The sequence below is a fragment of the Orbicella franksi genome, chromosome 15 (genome assembly GCF_964199315.1).
Source record: "Orbicella franksi chromosome 15, jaOrbFran1.1, whole genome shotgun sequence".
In the NCBI taxonomy this organism is placed as follows: domain Eukaryota; kingdom Metazoa; phylum Cnidaria; class Anthozoa; order Scleractinia; family Merulinidae; genus Orbicella; species Orbicella franksi.
The window spans coordinates 5,965,975-5,987,240 of NC_138159.1; the positions used below are offsets into that span (position 1 = coordinate 5,965,975).

Genomic DNA, 21,266 nt, shown 5'->3' on the forward strand with positions numbered 1-21,266 from the left:
AATACCTTCCCCAGACTAATAAAGCTAAGCACCTGCTATTTTCAACTTTACAGCTGCCAGTAAGCTCTGACAGTTGTAATTGACTGCTGTCAGTTACACATACGACAGTTACCAACTTTAGATCGGCCTTAGAGCAAACAGAGTCACAGCTTACCTTTTGTTATATCTCTAACTTCTGCTTATTAAATTCCTGCGTAGACGGTGCGTTGTTATTCTCAAATGGTTACTTCAAATAGCTTAATGTCAACATGGTGACCAATGTTTCCAAACGCCAGTTTTTCCCAGTTTCAAGGAAACAAACTACATCGTTAGTTGGAAAATGATTATCTCAAGTCACCAACATCGATACCTTTTTGTCTCGTGCATGTGCAGCGTTATTTCAACTTATTTTGTATGTATTAGTCAACTGGCATAAAATGTCACTTTGAAAAGTCCATTTGACAACAACCATTTTATATCTCTTATAAATAGTTTGTTTAACCGTCTCGTCCCGTCCTCCTGACAACCAAGTTTATCAATACAATAGCAAAACTGAAAGGGTAGTTTCAGTGGTAAAAACCGCTCAGTGACACCCAACGTCATCGCCTAAAATTGATGTTTTTTGTTATAATTTTCGTGGATAACAATATCCTAAAATTTTACTTTAGAGATGCAATAATAGTTGCTGGTCTTGACACCGTTTTTGGCTGGTCTTAAGTTACTTTCTAAACATTTTTACCACGCAGACGCATTTCTCGTTTTTCTCGCTTTAGGGAATATCTGTCTCGTCCTGTCCTCCTGACAACCAAGTTTCTCAATACAATAGCAAAACTCTTTTGGCCTTCCCTTTTGACCTTCACAGAAAAGCTCAGGTTTAATTCTTCCATTTTAACGTACTCATTTTTCTAGTGAAACCACGAGATGCACCCAGCCAGTTTAAATTCGCGACAAGCATTAGCACCGCGATTGACCAAAAACAACCAAGAAGGGAAACATCAAGAGCAGAATACATTTTCCGGAAGGTACAGTTAGCTCCTATGGGATGAGTGTTGGCCTCATGGTTAGTGCGCTCGTCTTCGTATCGAGGGGTCCGCGTTCGAGTCCTGGCCGGGGACAAGATGTTGTGTTTTTGGGCAAGACACTTTACCTTCATAGTGCCTCTCTCCACCCACCCAGGTGTATAAACGCGTACCGGCGAATTTAATGCTGGGGGTAACCCTGCGATGGACTAGCATCCCATCCAGGGGGGAGTAGAAATATTCCTAGTCGCTTCATGCTACAGAAACAGGAAAAAGCTTGATGGGCCAATTGGCTCTTCTGCAGATGCAGAAACAAATTTGCTACGTAAATGCACACAAGCAACTAATTCGTGACATCGAAGCCTGAGTAGTAGCAAAGCTTCAGGACTGGAACTCTCTCCTCCGCAGAGACTCCCTTTATGGGAAATTGAATAATAATATTGGGTTTAGGAGGGCGCGCAGGGAACGATGGGAAGCGCGCTTCCGTTTTTCTCTCTCCTCAGCCTCCGAACTACCAGACTACGGCCAAGAAGTCTTTACGGTCAGAGCAGCACGAAAGATGTCAGAGGAGAGAGGGACTGGAAAATATGAACATTCATATTCCATCTGTTGACAACAATTTGAATAAACTTTTTTTATCTGTGTCTTTTTAACTTCCTGCTTGGCAATGTATGTAGCAACAACAACAACAACTTTATTCAGTAAATGGTTTGAACCCAGGAGTATCAGTAGTTCGTATAGTGTGATCGTCCGGGTGAGTGTAGTTCTGAAAAGAACTGTTGTTGGTGACTGACGTTTCGACAACCTGAGCGGAAGTCATCTTCAGAGTCAAGTGAATAGTGTTTGTCAGTCGATGATCTTATAAGTCTGGTCCGTTGAACGTGATTGGTCAGTATAGCCATGATGGTATTGGCTGAAAGACTCGTGTAAAGTTTGTCATCAGTCATTGGTGGGTTTCGATCTGTCTATTGTTACCAACCTACTGAAGCTGACGCTACGAACAGGAACCCTACGCCTGTTACTACAGTGACTATACCTTACATTAAGGGCACTTCTGAGACCATCTCGCGGATCCTACAGCCCTACAACATTCGTGTAGCCCACAAACCTACAACTACGTTACGACACTTACTGACCAACGTGAAAGACAGAGACGAACCTAACGACAGACAGGGAGCAGTTTACAAGATCAAATGCTCCGACTGCCAGGCTTCCTACATTGGTGAGACTGGCAGAAACCTTAACACGAGACTGACTGAACACAAACGAGCCACGAGAAATGGTGATGCCAACAATCACATTGCTGTACATCATCAACTGACAAACCACAACATTGACTGGGACTCTGCTCAGTGCTTAACCTACAGTACAAACTATTTTCAACGACTGACTCTGGAAAGCTGGTACACTAACCTAGAACAAACGCCTCTTAACAGATGTCAACAACTACCGGCGCCTTACAAACGACTTATCCACGACAGAAACGAAACCGACAAACGGACTTCTAACAGACCGACTTAACAATACACGGACCAAAACCGACCTACTTGACTAACAATAGACGGATCGAAACCCACCAATGACTGATGACAAACTTTACACGAGTCTTTCAGCCAATACCATCATGGCTATACTGACCAATCACGTTCAACGGACCAGACTTATAAGATCATCGACTGACAAACACTATTCACTTGACTCTGTAGATGACTTCCGCTCAGGTTGTCGAAACGTCAGTCACCAACAACAGTTCTTTTCAGAACTACACTCACCCGGACGATCACACTATACGAACTAACAACTTTATTCGTAGTCATTCCTAGAATTAAAGTGTACAAAAATAAGCTTTAAAATAGAATGAGCACATGACTGCTCGAAATAACCTTAATGGGCTAATTAAGACTGAGCAGCCATCCTTAGAAATTACAGCACTGATGGTCCTTGCATTTGCCCGGATGTGGAGTAAGGCGATTGTCAACACACCAGGTGAAAAGTTCTTCAAGGGCACAATTTAGTAAATTGCAAGCGACGTCTTGCGAGGAACCTATGCAATAACCCGTACTGTCATCAGCGTACATCAGTGTATCAGCATTTTTTGTTTCCTTATTATATAAAACAAGTAGATTCCATGATTCCATGATTCCATGTTGTCACGCGTCTGTTCAGTAATACAACAAAGACGTCAGAACGCTGTAAGACCATCGGTGATACATGCACTCCGCTATCGCCTCGTGTGCCACTTTTTTGCTACCACATTTTGACGTCATCTGTGATCTGTTACTGAACAGACGCTCAGCAACATAGAATATATTTGTTAATCAGATAACGTTATAACAATCGCTATCTTACGCCCGGGTACGGGTACAACTAAAAATGGCTGACACATTTAAGTATCACGTTGTTTGAATTGTAGATGGCTGTATAATTATTTGACATATTTGGGACCAAATGGACTCGCGTTATCACTTTTCGAGATAGGTAAGGGTGGCAAATGGTCTTTTAAAAGAACATTTTCGTCGAATTTCACGGGTCTCGTGGTCTCCCTTTTTTATAGCGCTTATGTGCGCCTCGCAGCGTCCAGTTAGAGTCTGAATCTATCGCCCTCGCATGTAAAATTCTTTGAAGTCTCGGTATCGCAATTTAAAAAGTCAAAATGACTCGAGCTCGCAACGATCTAGAAAAAAGCTAGTCTCGCCTGCTCGCAAAGTGTACCACTCACCGTCCTATAGGCCTATAGGTGATACCCAAATGAAAAAGATGGATTGCCAATGCAATATGTGGTCGTCTCTATATTCTTAAGCTACAAGTTGAATGCCAATTGTCCCAAATTAGCTCTAAAAGGTAAATATCATAGACGTTCGAATAAAGTTGATGTCTGTCGATCTGTATGTATCCTCAAAGACGTATTCCTCAAATGGCCACAATTCGAAATAGCTTTGTAGAACTGAACACTTGCCTTCTTATTTCTTTTAAAAGTGACCACACGTACAAATCGAGGTATCTTCTCAAAACAGAAAGAAATTAAAATTTCACTGGGGATTCGAAAGCGTAAAACTTTTAGAGGACTCCATAAAAAGACAAAAATATTTACAACTTAAAATTTCCCTATTCGGCCACATAATGTCTGGATACCACATAAATAGCACGTTCACCATGGGTACTCGACACGCAAACAAATCCATTTTAACACCCTTTATCCTTTATTGCACTTTAAACATTCACAACTATCGATCCCTGCACCTTTTTAAAATCATTACTTCAAAAGAAATTACTAAGCTATGGCTGTAATTTGCAATCAGTGCTTAGGCAAAACTAACAAAATAATCATTTTGGGCCGTTGTGCTGGAATCCAACAGCAACATTCCCTTTGTTAGCTCCTTGTTGGCCAACATTGCCAGCGGTGCTGCCAAAGGTCATTTCTTGACCTTTATTGCCTTTACTCTCGACCTGATTGGCCCCATTTACTTTTAGTGACATGGATCCTACTTTGTCAAGACTGCCCGCAGAGTTACCAGTGATCTGTCCCAGGCCTTTGTAAAGTTGATTGCCCATGGCAACAATTCCTGTCTTTATTCCTTCGTTGCCAAGGCTGCCAGTGGTATAACCAACGCTGAGTTTTTGGCCTTCATTGACTTGTGTGCCCACAGCAACATTCCCTGTGTTGGCTCCTTGTTGGCCAACATTGCCAGCGGTGCTGCCAAAGGTCATTTCGTGACCTTTAATGCCTTTATTCCCGACATGATTTGCCCCATTTACGTTTAGTGATATGGATCCTATTTTGCCGAGACTGCCAGCAGTGTTGCCAGTTATCTTTCCCAGGCCTTTATAAAGTTGATTGCCCAAGGCAACAATTCCCGTTTTTATTCCTTCGTTCCCAACGCTGCCAGTGGTAGAACCAAGTCTGAGTTTTTGGCCTTTGTTGACTTGTGAGCCCACAGCGACATTCCCTGTATTGGTTCCTTGTTGGCCAACGTTGCCAGCAGTGTTGCCAAAGGCGACTTTATGACCTTTTCCTCCTTGATTGCCGACAGCAACATTTGTCATCTTGGTGCCTTGCAGCCCACCAGTAATAGCAGCGCTAACAGAGCCAATCTTTTCGCCCTTACTGACTTGAGTACCGACTTCAACATTCCCTACGTTTGCTCCTACGTTGCCAACGTTAGCATTGATATTGCCAAGTTTAACCCCGAGTCCTTTAACTTGTCCTACGTTTGCTCCTGCGTTGCCAACGTTTGCTTCTACGTTGCCAACATTACCATTGATATTGCCAAGTTTCACCCCGAGTCCTTTAACCTTTCCTACGTTTGCTCCTACGTTGCCAACATTAGCATTGATATTGCCAAGTTTCACCCCGAGTCCTTTAACTTGTCCCACGTTTGCTCCTGCGTTGCCAACGTTTGCTCCTACGTTGCCAACATTAGCATTGATATTGCCAAGTTTCACCCCGAGTCCTTTAACTTTTCCTACGTTTACTCCTGCGTTGCCAACGTTTGCTTCTACGTTGCCAACATTACCATTGATATTGCCAAGTTTCACCCCGAGTCCTTTAACCTTTCCTACGTTTGCTCCTACGTTGCCAACATTAGCATTGATATTGCCAAGTTTCACCCCGAGTCCTTTAACTTTTCCTACGTTTGCTCCTACGTTGCCAACGTTTGCTCCTACGTTGCCAACGTTTGCTCCTACGTTGCCAACATTAGCATTGATATTGCCAAGTTTCACCCCGAGTCCTTTAACTTTTCCTACGTTTGCTCCTACGTTGCCAACATTAGCATTGATATTGCCAAGTTTCACCCCGAGTCCTTTAACCTTTCCTACGTTTGCTCCTACGTTGCCAACGTTAGCATTGATATTGCCAAGTTTCACCCCGAGTCCTTTAACTTGTCCAACGTTTGCTCCTAGCTTGCCAACGTTTGCTTCTACGTTGCCAACATTACCATTGATATTACCAAGTTTCACACCGAGTCCTGTAACCTTTCCTACGTTTGCTCCTACGTTGCCAACATTAGCATTGATATTGCCAAGTTTCACCCCGAGTCCTTTAACTTTTCCTACGTTTGCTCCTACGTTGCCAACGTTTGCTCCTACGTTGCCAACATTAGCATTGATATTGCCAAGTTTCACCCCGAGTCCTTTAACCTTTCCTACGTTTGCTCCTACGTTGCCAACATTAGCATTGATATTGCCAAGTTTCACCCCGAGTCCTTTAACCTTTCCTACGTTTGCTCCTACGTTGCCAACGTTAGCATTGATATTGCCAAGTTTCACCCCGAGTCCTTTAACCTTTCCTACGTTTGCTCCTACGTTGCCAACGTTAGCATTGATATTGCCAAGTTTCACCCCGAGTCCTTTAACTTGTCCAACGTTTGCTCCTAGCTTGCCAACGTTTGCTTCTACGTTGCCAACATTACCATTGATATTACCAAGTTTCACACCGAGTCCTGTAACCTTTCCTACGTTTGCTCCTACGTTGCCAACATTAGCATTGATATTGCCAAGTTTCACCCCGAGTCCTTTAACTTTTCCTACGTTTGCTCCTACGTTGCCAACGTTTGCTCCTACGTTGCCAACATTAGCATTGATATTGCCAAGTTTCACCCCGAGTCCTTTAACCTTTCCTACGTTTGCTCCTACGTTGCCAACATTAGCATTGATATTGCCAAGTTTCACCCCGAGTCCTTTAACCTTTCCTACGTTTGCTCCTACGTTGCCAACGTTAGCATTGATATTGCCAAGTTTCACCCCGAGTCCTTTAACCTTTCCTACGTTTGCTCCTACGTTGCCAACGTTAGCATTGATATTGCCAAGTTTCACCCCGAGTCCTTTAACTTGTCCAACGTTTGCTCCTAGCTTGCCAACGTTTGCTCCTACGTTGCCAACATTACCATTGATATTACCAAGTTTCACACCGAGTCCTGTAACCTTTCCTACGTTTGCTCCTACGTTGCCAACATTAGCATTGATATTGCCAAGTTTCACCCCGAGTCCTTTAACTTTTCCTACGTTTGCTCCTACGTTGCCAACGTTAGCATTGATATTGCCAAGTTTCACCCCGAGTCCTTTAACCTTTCCTACGTTTGCTCCTACGTTGCCAACGTTAGCATTGATATTGCCAAGTTTCACCCCGAGTCCTTTAACCTTTCCTACGTTTGCTTCTACGTTGCCAACATTAGCATTGATATTGCCAAGTTTCACCCCGAGTCCTTTAACTTTTCCTACGTTTGCTCCTACGTTGCCAACATTAGCATTGATATTGCCAAGTTTCACCCCGAGTCCTTTAACCTTTCCTACGTTTGCTCCTACGTTGCCAACGTTAGCATTGATATTGCCAAGTTTCACCCCGAGTCCTTTAACCTTTCCTACGTTTGCTCCTACGTTGCCAACGTTAGCATTGATATTGCCAAGTTTCACCCCGAGTCCTTTAACTTGTCCAACGTTTGCTCCTAGCTTGCCAACGTTTGCTTCTACGTTGCCAACATTACCATTGATATTACCAAGTTTCACACCGAGTCCTGTAACCTTTCCTACGTTTGCTCCTACGTTGCCAACATTAGCATTGATATTGCCAAGTTTCACCCCGAGTCCTTTAACTTTTCCTACGTTTGCGCCTACGTTGCCAACGTTAGCATTGATATTGCCAAGTTTCACCCCGAGTCCTTTAACCTTTCCTACGTCTGCTCCTACGTTGCCAACGTTAGCATTGATATTGCCAAGTTTCACCCCGAGTCCTTTAACCTTTCCTACGTTTGCTTCTACGTTGCCAACATTAGCATTGATATTGCCAAGTTTCACCCCGAGTCCTTTAACTTTTCCTACGTTTGCTCCTACGTTGCCAACGTTTGCTCCTACGTTGCCAACGTTAGCATTGATATTGCCAAGTTTCACCCCGAGTCCTTTAACCTTTCCTACGTTTGCTCCTACGTTGCCAACGTTAGCATTGATATTGCCAAGTTTCACCCCGAGTCCTTTAACTTGTCCCACGTTTGCTCCTAGCTTGCCAACGTTTGCTCCTACGTTGCCAACATTACCATTGATATTACCGAGTTTCACCCCGAGTCCTTTAACCTTTCCTACGTTTGCTCCTACGTTGCCAACGTTAGCATTGATATTGCCAAGTTTCACCCCGAGTCCTTTAACTTTTCCTACGTTTGCTCCTACGTTGCCAACGTTAGCATTGATATTGCCAAGTTTCACCCCGAGTCCTTTAACTTTTCCTACCTTTGCGCCTACGTTGCCAACGTTAGCATTGATATTGCCAAGTTTCACCCCGAGTCCTTTAACTTGTCCCACGTTTGCTCCTAGCTTGCCAACGTTAGCATTGATATTGCCAAGTTTCACCCCGAGTCCTTTAACTTGTCCTGCGTTTGCTCCTAGGTTGCCAACGTTAGCATTGATATTGCCAAGTTTCACCCCGAGTCCTTTAACTTGTCCCACGTTTGCTCCTTGCTTGCCAACGTTAGCATTGATATTGCCAAGTTTCACCCCGAGTCCTTTAACTTGTCCCACGTTTGCTCCTAGCTTGCCAACGTTTGCTTCTACGTTGCCAACATTGCCATTGATATTACCAAGTTTCACCCCGAGTCCTGTAACCTTTCCTACGTTTGCTCCTAGCTTGCCAACGTTAGCATTGATATTGCCAAGTTTCACCCCGAATCCTTTAACTTGTCCTACGTTTGCTCCTAGCCCTCCAACGTTTGCTTCTACGTTGCCAACATTGCCATTGATATTACCAAGTTTCACACCGAGTCCTGTAACCTTTCCTACGTTTGCTCCTACCTTGCCAACGTTAGCATTGATATTACCAAGTTTCACCCCGAGCCCTTTAACTTGTCCTATGTTTCCTCCTAGCTTGCCAACGTTTGCTCCTACTTTGCCAACATTACCATTAATACTACCAAGTTTTACACCGAGTTCTGCAACCTTTCCTACGTTTGCTCCTAGCTTGCCAACGTTAGCATTGATATTGCCAAGTTTCACCCCGAGTCCTTTAACTTGTCCTATGTTTGCTCCTAGTTGGCCAGCTTTAGCATTGCCAAGTTTTACTCCGAGTCCTTGAACGTTGCCAGTGATCTTCCCCAGGCTCTCCAAGGTAGCAGTTCCTGTCTTAATTACTCCGTTGCCTACGCTGCCAGTGGTATAACCAACGCTAATCTTATGACCTTTGTTGACTTGTGTGCCTACAGCAACATTCCCTGTGTTGGCTCCTTGTTGGCCAACGTTGCCGGCAGTATTGCCAAAAGCGAGTTCTTGACCTTTTCCGCCTTGATTGCCGACTGCAAGATTTGTCGTCTGCGCGCCTTGTAACCCAATACTGATAGCAGCGTTACCAAAGCCAATCTTTTGGCCTGTATTGACTTGAGTGCCGACTTTAACTTTTCCTTTGTTAACTCCTAGTTGACCTATATTGCCAAGTTTTACCCCGAGTCCTTTAACTTGTCCCACGTTTGCTCCTGCTTTGCCAACATTACCATTGATACTACCAAGTTTTACACCGAGTTCTGCAACCTTTTCTACGTTTGCTCCTAGCTTGCCAACGTTAGCATTGATATTGCCAAGTTTCACCCCGAATCCTTTAACTTGTCCTACGTTTGCTCCTAGCCCTCCAACGTTTGCTTCTACGTTGCCAACATTGCCATTGATATTACCAAGTTTCACACCGAGTCCTGTAACCTTTCCTACGTTTCCTCCTACCTTGCCAACGTTAGCATTGATATTACCAAGTTTCACCCCGAGCCCTTTAACTTGTCCTATGTTTCCTCCTAGCTTGCCAACGTTTGCTCCTACTTTGCCAACATTACCATTAATACTACCAAGTTTTACACCGAGTTCTGCAACCTTTCCTACGTTTGCTCCTAGCTTGCCAACGTTAGCATTGATATTGCCAAGTTTCACCCCGAGTCCTTTAACTTGTCCTATGTTTGCTCCTAGTTGGCCAGCTTTAGCATTGCCAAGTTTTACTCCGAGTCCTTGAACGTTGCCAGTGATCTTCTCCAGGCTCTCCAAGGTAGCAGTTCCTGTCTTAATTACTCCGTTGCCTACGCTGCCAGTGGTATAACCAACGCTAATCTTATGACCTTTGTTGACTTGTGTGCCTACAGCAACATTCCCTGTGTTGGCTCCTTGTTGGCCAACGTTGCCGGCAGTATTGCCAAAAGCGAGTTCTTGACCTTTTCCGCCTTGATTGCCGACTGCAAGATTTGTCGTCTGCGCGCCTTGTAACCCAACACTGATAGCAGCGTTACCAAAGCCAATCTTTTGGCCTTTATTGACTTGAGTGCCGACTTTAACTTTTCCTTTGTTAACTCCTAGTTGACCAATATTGCCAAGTTTTACCCCGAGTCCTTTAACTTGTCCCACGTTTGCTCCTGCTTTGCCAACATTACCATTGATACTACCAAGTTTTACACCGAGTTCTGCAACCTTTTCTACGTTTGCTCCTAGCTTGCCAACGTTAGCATTGATATTGCCAAGTTTCACCCCGAATCCTTTAACTTGTCCTACGTTTGCTCCTAGTTGGCCAGCTTTAGCATTGCCAAGTTTTACTCCGAGTCCTTGAACGTTGCCAGTGATCTTTCCCAGGCCCTTCAAGGCGGCCCCATTTATCTTTAATGACATGGATCCTACTTTGCCAAGACTGCCTGCAGTGTTGCCAGTGATCTTTCCCAGGCCTTTATAAGGTTGATTTCCCAAGGCAACAATTCCTGTTTTTATTCGTTCGTTGCCAATGCTGCCAGTGGTACAACCAACGCTATTCATATGGTCTTTGTTGACTTGTGTACCGACAGCAACATTCCCTGTGTTGCATCCTTGTTGGCCAACGTTTCCAGCAGTGTTTCCAAAAGTCATTTCTGGTCCTTTTTTGCTTGGATCGTCGACTGGGATATCTTCCAACTTGGTTTCCTGTTCTTCAGTGGTACTGATGGTACTTTCCTTGGAATTGTTTCCTTGTTAAGCGATAGAATAAAAGACAATAAGTTACCCTTATTTATCTTAGGTTAGTGCATATAACATGGAAGCTAGTGAGTGGCCATTGGCGAGGGTGACGAATTAAATGGTAGAAAAAAATTATTCAAATTAATATAACAAGATTAAACGGTAGCTGGGAGGACGCAACCCAGTTGGGTTTTGACAAGCGTGGTCAAGGAATTGACATCGTGCCTGGAGCTGTTGGTCAGAACGACATAGCCACGCTGCTTCTCAACTTAGAACGTGTTAGTTGGTAAGTGTGATTTTTTTTAATTGATTAAAAATACATAGAATTGTCTGACTCTGGCGTACAAAACTTTGAAAATGACGGATGGACCAAAGAACTTAACGGAGGACGGAAGGCTAGGAGTCGTATTTTAAATGGGAGCTTAAAACTATTGAAATAGCTTATATTTGTAGTAAAAAGCAAGAAAAAGTGAATTTTGTCTTTCGAAAGTGACAGAAAGAGTCCAAAACCCAAAGCCATTTTTCAAAATTGAACGTCCGCCATTTTGAACATCTTTCTTTCCGGTTACTTCCATAAAAAGAATGTCCTCCGCCATGTCGTGACGTCACAGCGCACATACTTTTTTCATGTCAACAAAATTTGTGACGAACTGCATTCAGCTTGGATTATGGCTGAGATCGAGCCTTATTATTTTGAACCTATACTAGATAGTTCGGAGTCAGAGGAAGACGACATTAACGAGAGTCAAGATGAGCGCCGAAGAGGAAGTGTATGCGAGTGTTGTGCTAACTGGGAAAGGCAACAAGAGAAAGAATATTTATCGTGCAAGGAGATCGCGGAAGCCGCAAATAAAATTTCAGGTGAATAACACTTTTGTATTCAGCAGATGTTAATTATTTTGGCGCTGGAAAGCTAATAAACAGCCATAGAATCGGTGGGAAGAAAGTGTTGTTTGACTTATTTCATTTATTTCGTATTTTGTCGTAGCGTCCGTGGCAAACGCAAATGGCAGCGAAATGGTTGCGATATAACCTGTCTATATTATTTCGGTTCAGACATAAAGACAGATCTACCGACTCCTAGATGTATAACACAGCACCTTCTCTTTCAAACGATTTCTTTACAAAGGGAAGACCGCTATCGTGGGTTTGGTCGTGGGTTTTGGTTACAAATAATTTGCCAGCTGTGAGATTTATTTCGAATGTTTCTTTGAGCTCGGTTAATCCTCCAACGTAAGATTCCATTATACACAAACGTAACATTTGAAGCTCTACAAACAGTGCTATATATAATTCGATTTGACAACAAAAATAAAATCTCAGCTGCTGTTGTCTCCTGAACTGTTGAAATTCGCGCGTTTTTCCCATGTGCACAGTGACGTCATGCTATGCGCCCAAGCCCTCAACATGGTTTCCAAAATGGCGGACGTTCAAATTGTTCTGGTACGGAGCTTTTTGCTGCCACAATCAGGTTAAAAGGTAAGTTCACATCCTAAAACATAGCGGTTTGATTACGACGTATCATGTGCTTTCGTAAGAACTACTTTTAAAAATTGTGTTTTGGCCTTCCGTTCTCCTTTAAGGTTAGCTTTTTAAAGACTGCTAAAACACTAGGTGAGAATTTTATCAGAATTGCACACCTAGAAAGCAGAAACATTGTTAACAAACTGCGACTTCGTGTTTTATGGGCAAAACGGAAGCAATAAATAAAAAACGAAGGACGATGTTTGAGCTCATATTTTCAAACACGGAGTAACGAACTGAAAATACGACGCGCAGCGGAGTATTATTGAAGACCTTCTAATTCCATCAAGTTTTTTAGAAATCTGATCAAACACTGACATGAGTATTTGATAAATTTTCTCAATCGAACTAAAACTAAGGAGTTCACGGAGATATAAAATCTTCTGGGCTAATTAAGATCAGATAGCCAAACACCGCAATAGTCGTGATTTTTAATTTTAAAGATTTTGAGAATACAGTGAAACCTGTATTAAGCGGACCCCGGTGGACCCTCATTAGTGTCCGCTTAATACAGGGTGTCCGCGCAAAACAGGTTCTAATATGTTATGCAATAATAGTTAATTATTAAGTAAACCCTTTTGTAACAGAGTGTAACACAGGGTAAGATCAAAGACTGCTCATAGCACAATGTCCAGTCAGTCAATGCATCAATCTGGAATAATCACTCAGCCTTAAAACGACTTCGCTGAACAATGTTAAAGGATTCTGAGGTGAGCGTTCAGAAGTAAAAAGCCCCTGAAGTGCCCTCTTATTGCAGGTTTTGTGCAACAAAATGGCTTAATATTGGTGTCCGCGTCCGCTTAACAGAGTTGTCCACTGAATGCAGGTTTATTTTACAGTAAATGTGGGAAGAAAATTTTGGGACTTCAGCTTGTGTCCACTTGATAGAGGGTGTCCGCTTAATATGGGGTCCGCTTAATACAGGTTTCACTGTAGCTGTTCACTTACACTTCGAAAACAAAGAGTAGTTCGTACTTCTGACTCCAATTCAAAGATTACCATAACATGGATTTTGAAAACTGTAACAGGTATCGACAAAGCTAGAAATTATTATTAAAGACCTCCTGGAAGTATGGTATTCCTAAAGTGACTATTACTATTATTACTTCTAGTTTTAATAACATTTTTAATCATGAATCCTGGCTGGTTTGTTTTTAATTGTCTGCATGGGTTACAAGTTAAAATACCTGTCATTAGACATGAAAACGTCGCACGCGTACCAAATCAAAGCGACCGAGCTAACAATAACTAATAGACTTACCTGGGTCTTGGGAAATTTGAAGAAAGCTCTGCAATAGAAATGAAATAATTACAAATAAGAGATCGAATCATCCAATGCTTGTTGAAGCATTTAACCAGAAATATGACTGGATACGTCATCAACCGAGTTTTGATGTATCCAGCACTATTACTAACGACACAACAGCTCAAGGCCCCATCGGAAATACACATATACCCTGGTAGTATTTCAGAGGGGCAACAGAAATGAAAAGCCGTCAATTTGCTTTTTTCAGTCGTCTCAGGAATTTAATTATCTATTTACATCTAAACTTTCTTCCAAAACTTCGGAAAAACGATAAAAAAGTCGCATTTCCTGGACGATCGACAACTACTGCACTCTAATGGCTGATAGTATAAGAGTAGCTTAGCCAATCAGATTGCAGCACTTGCATTAGTATACTAGTAGAATTCTACTAATACGTGATAGTCACGCATAGAAATAGCGAGCGAATAATCTAATCGTTGTAATATAAGTCTACTAGACGTTCCAAACTTTATCTAAATCCTTTTAACAGACACCTCGAAAACGCAAAGAAGCGGCCGCCATTTTGTTAACAAGCGCACACCGCTACGCTATTCACTCTCTGCAAGAGAATAGATAGTGAGTAGCGTAGCCAATCAGAGAACGGCATTCGTGATAGTACTTATATTGATATTGTACATATAACAACACTGTAGTAACAGTAACAACTTAGCCACGAGTACAGTAAAACACGTCGTGATTGCTATGACGATATGTGGAATTACGTAGCATCTTTACCTCGGCTTGCTGATTGGTTCCTTTTGCATCACTGTAAGGAAACGATACAGCAAAAACCCAAAGTATCGAGAAGACGATAAAGAACTTCATTGTCCTTAAACGTAGGTAACAGAAATAGTAATTAATTAATTTAATATATATTTATCTATCGGCACTCATACACTTTAGTTATACAACGCTTTATCGTGGTATACGTAACAATTATTCCCCGTGCGCGCGTTGGATACGGTAGATAGCGAACGAGGCGCGTAGCGCCGAGCTGGCTATAACCATCTCATATCCAACAAGCGCGAGTGGAATAATTGTTTTGTTCAAAATGCTCTCAAAATACAGAAAACTAAACTAAACAAAATATAAAAACGCCCCATAAAATCAACCGTACGTTTACCAATTCTGGGCGGCCATCCCATGGGGCTAAAGACAATAGGAAACCCTCATCGGCACGGCCAAAAGGTGGCTGCTGCCGCTTAATAGAGGTGGCCAGTTAAGAGGGATTTTTTAAAAGGGATTTTATTTTATTTTATTAGCTTTGCCTTCATGATCCCAAAACAACAACAACAACAACAACAACAACAACAACAAAAACATGGCAATCAATATGTAGAGGTTTATACTGCTGGCCTCTTAACAGAGATTCGATTGTTGTAATTTTCCAAGTAAAAAATAGGCGTTAATGTCTTAAATAAAAAAAAAAAATCAATATATAAACAAAGAAACAAAAGTAGAAATTTACAAAATATATTTACATTTATTAGAAGTGTGGAATAGGCCTTTTGCAACAGTTGGTCACGTGACGTGCTTTCCAAGAACACACTGATTCAGTCACTTGTAATGCATTATGTTAGAAATGGAAAAAAAATAAGCTTACATGCAAATTTTCAGATCCTTTAAGAGGGAATTTTAATGACGTTATAAATTAGGGTTTTGTATGGGAAGACGTGTTGCCCTCCACTCACGCTCCAGAGGTTTTCCATATAAATCCTTGGAATTGTCCAAGTTTTCAAACTGCCACAAAATCCTTGCCTTTCGGTTCAGTTGGCTTTAATATAATATTCCATTCTTCCTAATATTATACCCCTCTTTCTATCTCCAATGATTAAATGACAACAGCTTCCTTTGGTAGTAATTATCAACGGAAAAGGTTTTTGGAGGGGAAAGTTTCTTCACTTCCATTCAAGACCTTCTAATTTTTGCAAGATTCAAATCGCCATTAAATCGCAACCTTGCACGGCATTGGTGTGAAAATTTGAGTTCTGGTTATTTAAAACATGCTCTTTCCAGTTCTGAAATTCATATAGCTGTAGGTAACAGTTTAACATAGCCACAGACATTGCACATGTCACTGATAGCCTTGAAACACGGTTTTTATACATCCAGTCAGATATCTAAACTTTCTCAATTTGGAATTTTTTTTTTTTTCTACCCCTGATATATAAATGGCCTCTAACTTTCTCAATTTATTTTTTTTTTTACCCCTGATATATAAATGGCCTTTGCGAAATATCGAGCCAGTCGATTTGGTTCTTAGTACCGGCCAGTTGGTTCGATAATTTATCCAAAACGAAACAGGCCTGTCAGCCAGATCTCGAAGTCCACTCTCAAATATATTTCTGGAAAATCCTCATAAAAGAAAATTCTATTATGCCATTTACGAGTCTTATCTAGGGCTGGAAAATGCCATTTGATCAGCGAGAATTAATTTTGGTAGCTACTGTTCTTATTCTCTTAGCCAGACCCTCTCCTTGAAAACAGGCAATCAACCTCTGATTAAAGCGTAATTAAAGAGTGTATAAGCTTTTGCTTTCAAGGCGAAAAACGCTTATGAACATGCACTACTTCTCATCCCTTGCCTGGGCTTATCTTCCACAAGGACGTAAGTTGTTTTAAGGTAAGTAAAGCAGCTTAAAGTTAAAATAGGGAGCTTAAGCAAACCACGACGGCAACGGCAACGAGAACGCCACCAAACAAAAGGTTTAACGAGGAGGACAATGGCTGTGCACGTGAGTTGTAAATCTTTGTACATTTCTTTGCCGTCATCTGCAAAACGGCAACAACGTGAAATGGCCAAGTTCTGCGTAGTCTGGAGGAAACAAACGGCGGCGGCTAATTTTTCGTATTTTCATTCAGAATTTAACTCTGGCGTTACATATTTAGCTTGAGCAAGTTTTGAGAGCAATAGGCGTACTGAACAGATCTCGACAATTACGAAATTCGAAGTTAAAATTTAAGTTCTTTCTTTTACAAGGCGTTGTCCTCGGGGTCACCGTCGTCATTGCTTAAGTTTTCTAATAACGTGAAATTACTTATTTACGTTGCCGCGACATTACCAAACGCATAGCAAATACTGCTGAGACAACGTTTAGTATAGAGTTTGATTCCGAGATGAAAGAAGGGACCTTCCTCGATATCCAGTTCTTCAAAGTTTATCTCTGGTACCAATTTTCAATTTTCATCCTTTCACTAAAAGTTTTTATTGAGCAGATATAAAGAAGCTTGCTTACCTTCGACAGTGTAGCCGGGTACGTGTGCTTTGTTTTCAAGCTCTGCTGAATTGGTGCCAGCTGAAGGTTGCAACTTGATTTTAAAAATGTTCAGCATGCAATGTTTTATTCAAAATGAACAATAAAGTAAGGATGCTTTTAGAGTACTTAGCGTTTTAGATCAATTTCATGTCTCTCTAGCTTCTGTAAATAACAATATAACAATAAAATGCCAATTTTTTCAAACACCAGCTTGTCACCATTGCACGGAAAGTAGTGTTTCTTTCCAAATGCCCTTTTTTTGCCAATCTCTGAGAGATTATTTCAAAAGAACCAATCTGTTGTAAGTTGGAGTATTTTAGATAACCAATGCTTAAACTGTATAGTTACGCGTGTGTAAAATGCTATTACTAAAAGAGGGACAACAATTAATAACACGCTTTTTTGGAACCACGTTACGTCTTCAGTTAAGTTGTCTACTTGAAATGTCACAACAAAAACGAAAAGACGGCGTTTTCCGATTCCTCCGGTTTGAAGAGTGTTTCCGGAAAGCTTCGCTTTCGTGACGGATCACTGTGGACGGTAGGCCTAACCGAAGAAATTAGTAAAGCTGCGTTTTCAAATTCCTCCGGCGTAGTGTGGACAAGGCCGCACTTTGCTCATTACAATGGGCTGAAACGTGACTGTAGAAACGCAAGAGTAATTGTTTGATTTGACCCTCTATCGATCTGATAGTCAGCCTGATCTTGTGTTTCTTCAAATTTTTATCATGAGGACAAATTTTCCATCTTACTAGCTCTAAAAACAATTCAGTGAACAAATAACACAAAGCCTTCCTCAGACGAATGAAGTTAGGCAGTTGCTGTTTTCAACTCCACAGATGTCAGTAAGTATTGGCATCTGTAATTGACAGCTGTCAGTTACATGTATGACAGTTACAAAATTAAGACCGGTCTTAGAGCAAACAAAGTCACAGATTAATTTTTTTTAATTTTTCTAACGTCTGGAATTTTATTATTATTAAATTCCTACGCAGTAGATGCGTTGTTATTCTTCGAAATGCTTACTTCAAACAGCTTGATATCAACATTGCGACAAACTGCATGGAGAATAATTGTTACCAAACGCCAATTTTTTTCCCAGTTTCAAAGAAACAAACTATTGTTAGCTGGAAAGTGGTTATTTCAGATAACCATAGCTATACGTTTTACGCAAAGCCTTACTGGCATGAAACGCCACTTGGAAACATCAATTTGTCAATAGCCATTTTCTTCATCTCTCTGACAGGTTTTTTTAATCTTCTCATTCCGTCCTTCTGACAACCAAGTTTATCAACAAAATTGCAGAACTGAAAGGAAAATTTCCGTGCTAACCACATGCTCCGCAAATTTGTACTAATTCAACCCACTTATAATGCCTTGCTTCGTTTTGTATTGTTTCTTAAAAATTGAGGTCTTTGATTATAACTTTATGTTTTCCTTACTTGTGTAAATCAAAATAATTAAATTTCTTGGTAGCTCTTACGTTGTTATTTTCGAAATGGTTCGTCAGGTTTAGTGGCGAGAAAGTTTGTCTTCAACCAATGTGGCCCAGATTAGATAGCGGCCTGGGGCCCGTTTCTAGACTTGCCACAATCGACCTCAAGAATTTCATGGTAGAATATGTTAGGCCGCGAAGCGGCTGAGCGACCGGCGGGGTACTGAATAAACAAGACGAAGGACTTTTCTGAAAGTCTAGCCCGTTTCTTGAAGGTCCCGAAATGTTTTGGCACCCGGAAAGCCGTAACAAAATCTAAAACCTTATGCTAGATTACAGAGCTATTCACATACTCTTAATATGAGGCTCCCTTCATACAAGAAGTTTCAGACGTATACATTATTACACCTCTTTATTTTTAGATACAGGTCAATTAAAAATAGCTTGCATAAAACGTTTCCGGGGCTTTCGAGAAACAGGCCCCAGGTGCCACATGTGGGTTGAGTTTTGTTTTTTTGTTAGTTATCGTCGAGGATTTTTTGCCGGGCTTTCCAGTTTCCCCACCCCCTCCTGAAAACCAACACTTTTCCAAATTCCCATTCCACCCGGATAGAGGACCTGCATGAAAACCTGCCAAAGCTGATGTGGCTGAGTGATGAGAAAATAGCTTGAGGTGGGATTACCTTGGGATTAAGGTCTCCTGGGGCGGGTTGGGGGGATCTAAGGGGGGGGGGGGGTTTAGGGGTTTGGTCGAAACCCCTTAATTAAAAAAAATGAGACATTATATACACTGACTTGGCCTCAGAATGCCAGACATCCTATTTCCGAGGATCTCAATTTTTAAAATTTTCAGGGGCACAAAGCCCCTGGACCCCCTACAGAGAACCGCATTCAGCGGGCTGTATTTTGAACTGTATTTCATCTCTAAAACTCAATATCCGCCCCAAGTCCACATATGGGATTACCTTTGTTACACTTAATCCTCTCTTATTCCTGTTATAGGGATGTTTAGCATTCCTGCTGTAAGGATGTTTTCCATTTATTCCTAGGAATACAGTAAGGTTCTTAATATCTCAAAAATATTGTGAGTAATGTATCAGTCAATACAAAACCTCCACACCTCCCTGCCCCCCCCCCCGCCCCCAGGGCAACTCCCGGGCATTAGATATTTTCAATTTTCAGTTAGTCAAATTCCCATCCCCCAGGCCAAAAATTATGTTCAAATGCCCCCTTTTGGGTTATACTAGGGGGTCAAATGTAGCTACCCCAGGGACATGCATGGCAAAATCAGTCATGGTAAGACACCAACTCATCCCGAATACCCACTTTGAACTTCTACAGTGCCACAACTATTGCTATATATCATTAAAATATAAAAGTAAGTAAATTTTGAGAAGCAAAACAGGGGTTTCATTAAGGGCCAGGCACTGCACGGGCAAATTGACCCGCTGTGAGGATGATTTTGCCTGCCTGGTTTATTTAACCTTCCAGAGGAGAGTTTTTCTTATAACGAAATTCAGTTCAAAAAGTTTTGCCCACCTGTGAAAACCAGTTACCCTCCTACTGTAAACATTAATGAAACCCTTGGCAAAAGGCATATCAGTTTACCTTCATACACAACACAAAGTTTTCCAAGGCCTTTTTTGGAAGCCCCAACATTGTCTTTTGATGATGTTTTCTCGCTTCACTATGTTCAGGACGTACAGGTTTAAAATCCTCCCCACAACTCTCATATGGTGCCAAATACCCCACCCCAATATCAACCACAAATGTCAAATTTCCACCTTTCAGAGCACACAAACTAGTGAATATTGACCTGGATATAAATAATACACAGGGGAAATTATGCTGATGATTCTATTTGATCACTACTTACAGTTCTACATTAAAATTCATAACATACATAAAGTTACCTCAATTGTTGTTTTCACCATACAGTGCGCACAATTCAACACTACACTGGAGCTGAGTTTGTCAGATGGCCGATAGGAAAAGACTGAAAAGTACATTCAAGGGAAACTAAGTTTAAGTTATGGAGATAGTGGGGAGTTTGAGATTGAGGTATCTAACTGTACTTGCAATATTCTTAAGATTTTAAAAGCCCTATGATATTCCCATACATTTCTTTATATTTGGAATGCCTCTAAGTGGATGGGAAAAATACACCCCTTCCCAGCTCCTTGCTCATAGGAAAAAATAAAGACCCATCCCATCAAAATGTAACGATGACTATATCATCCACTCAATAGTAACGATCACTGTTCATGACCAGGAGCCAATGACTTCATTCTTCCTCCCCTCGGAAAAATTGACAAATTAAAGAAGCAAACACAAAGTTCTGCCCCTCCCCCACTACCAATGAAGGAGTGCAAGCAGTCCCCTGACCCAAGCAGAGCCCCCGTTACCTGGTTGAAATATTTGTAATCTTAACTCCAGGGTACACTGAAAGGGGTCAATATTCAATGGGACTGCTGGTACAGCTCCTCAGGTACAGTGTAACAAAACACCATGGAACTAACAACTTTACTCCTTGCCAAAAGTGTGATAAATTATCTGTATCCCCACTGAAAACAAAATTGTTTATTTCTATTTGTGTCTTTTAAATGAAAGCTTAAATGGCTAAAAATATAAGGGCTTAAATATTTATCACGTGATCCGCCGCCATTTTGTCAGGTAAACAAAAACAATAACGCCTCAGAAATCATAGTTAACACAGTGTTTACCTATCTCGATCAAACTTTCAAGGTCCTCTGCTATAGCAGCCTTCTTCACGATGCTTTCATGTAAAGACACATAACAAAGCATTTTATATTC

At 41.5% G+C, this 21,266-nt stretch overlaps 1 protein-coding gene across 1 annotated transcript in view; it reads left to right on the plus strand.

Annotated features, from left to right (window-relative positions):
- LOC145469714 (E3 ubiquitin-protein ligase TRIM45-like) overlaps positions 1–21,266 on the plus strand; it is a 322,349-nt gene that overhangs the window by 299,201 nt on the left and 1,882 nt on the right. The window lies entirely within an intron of this gene.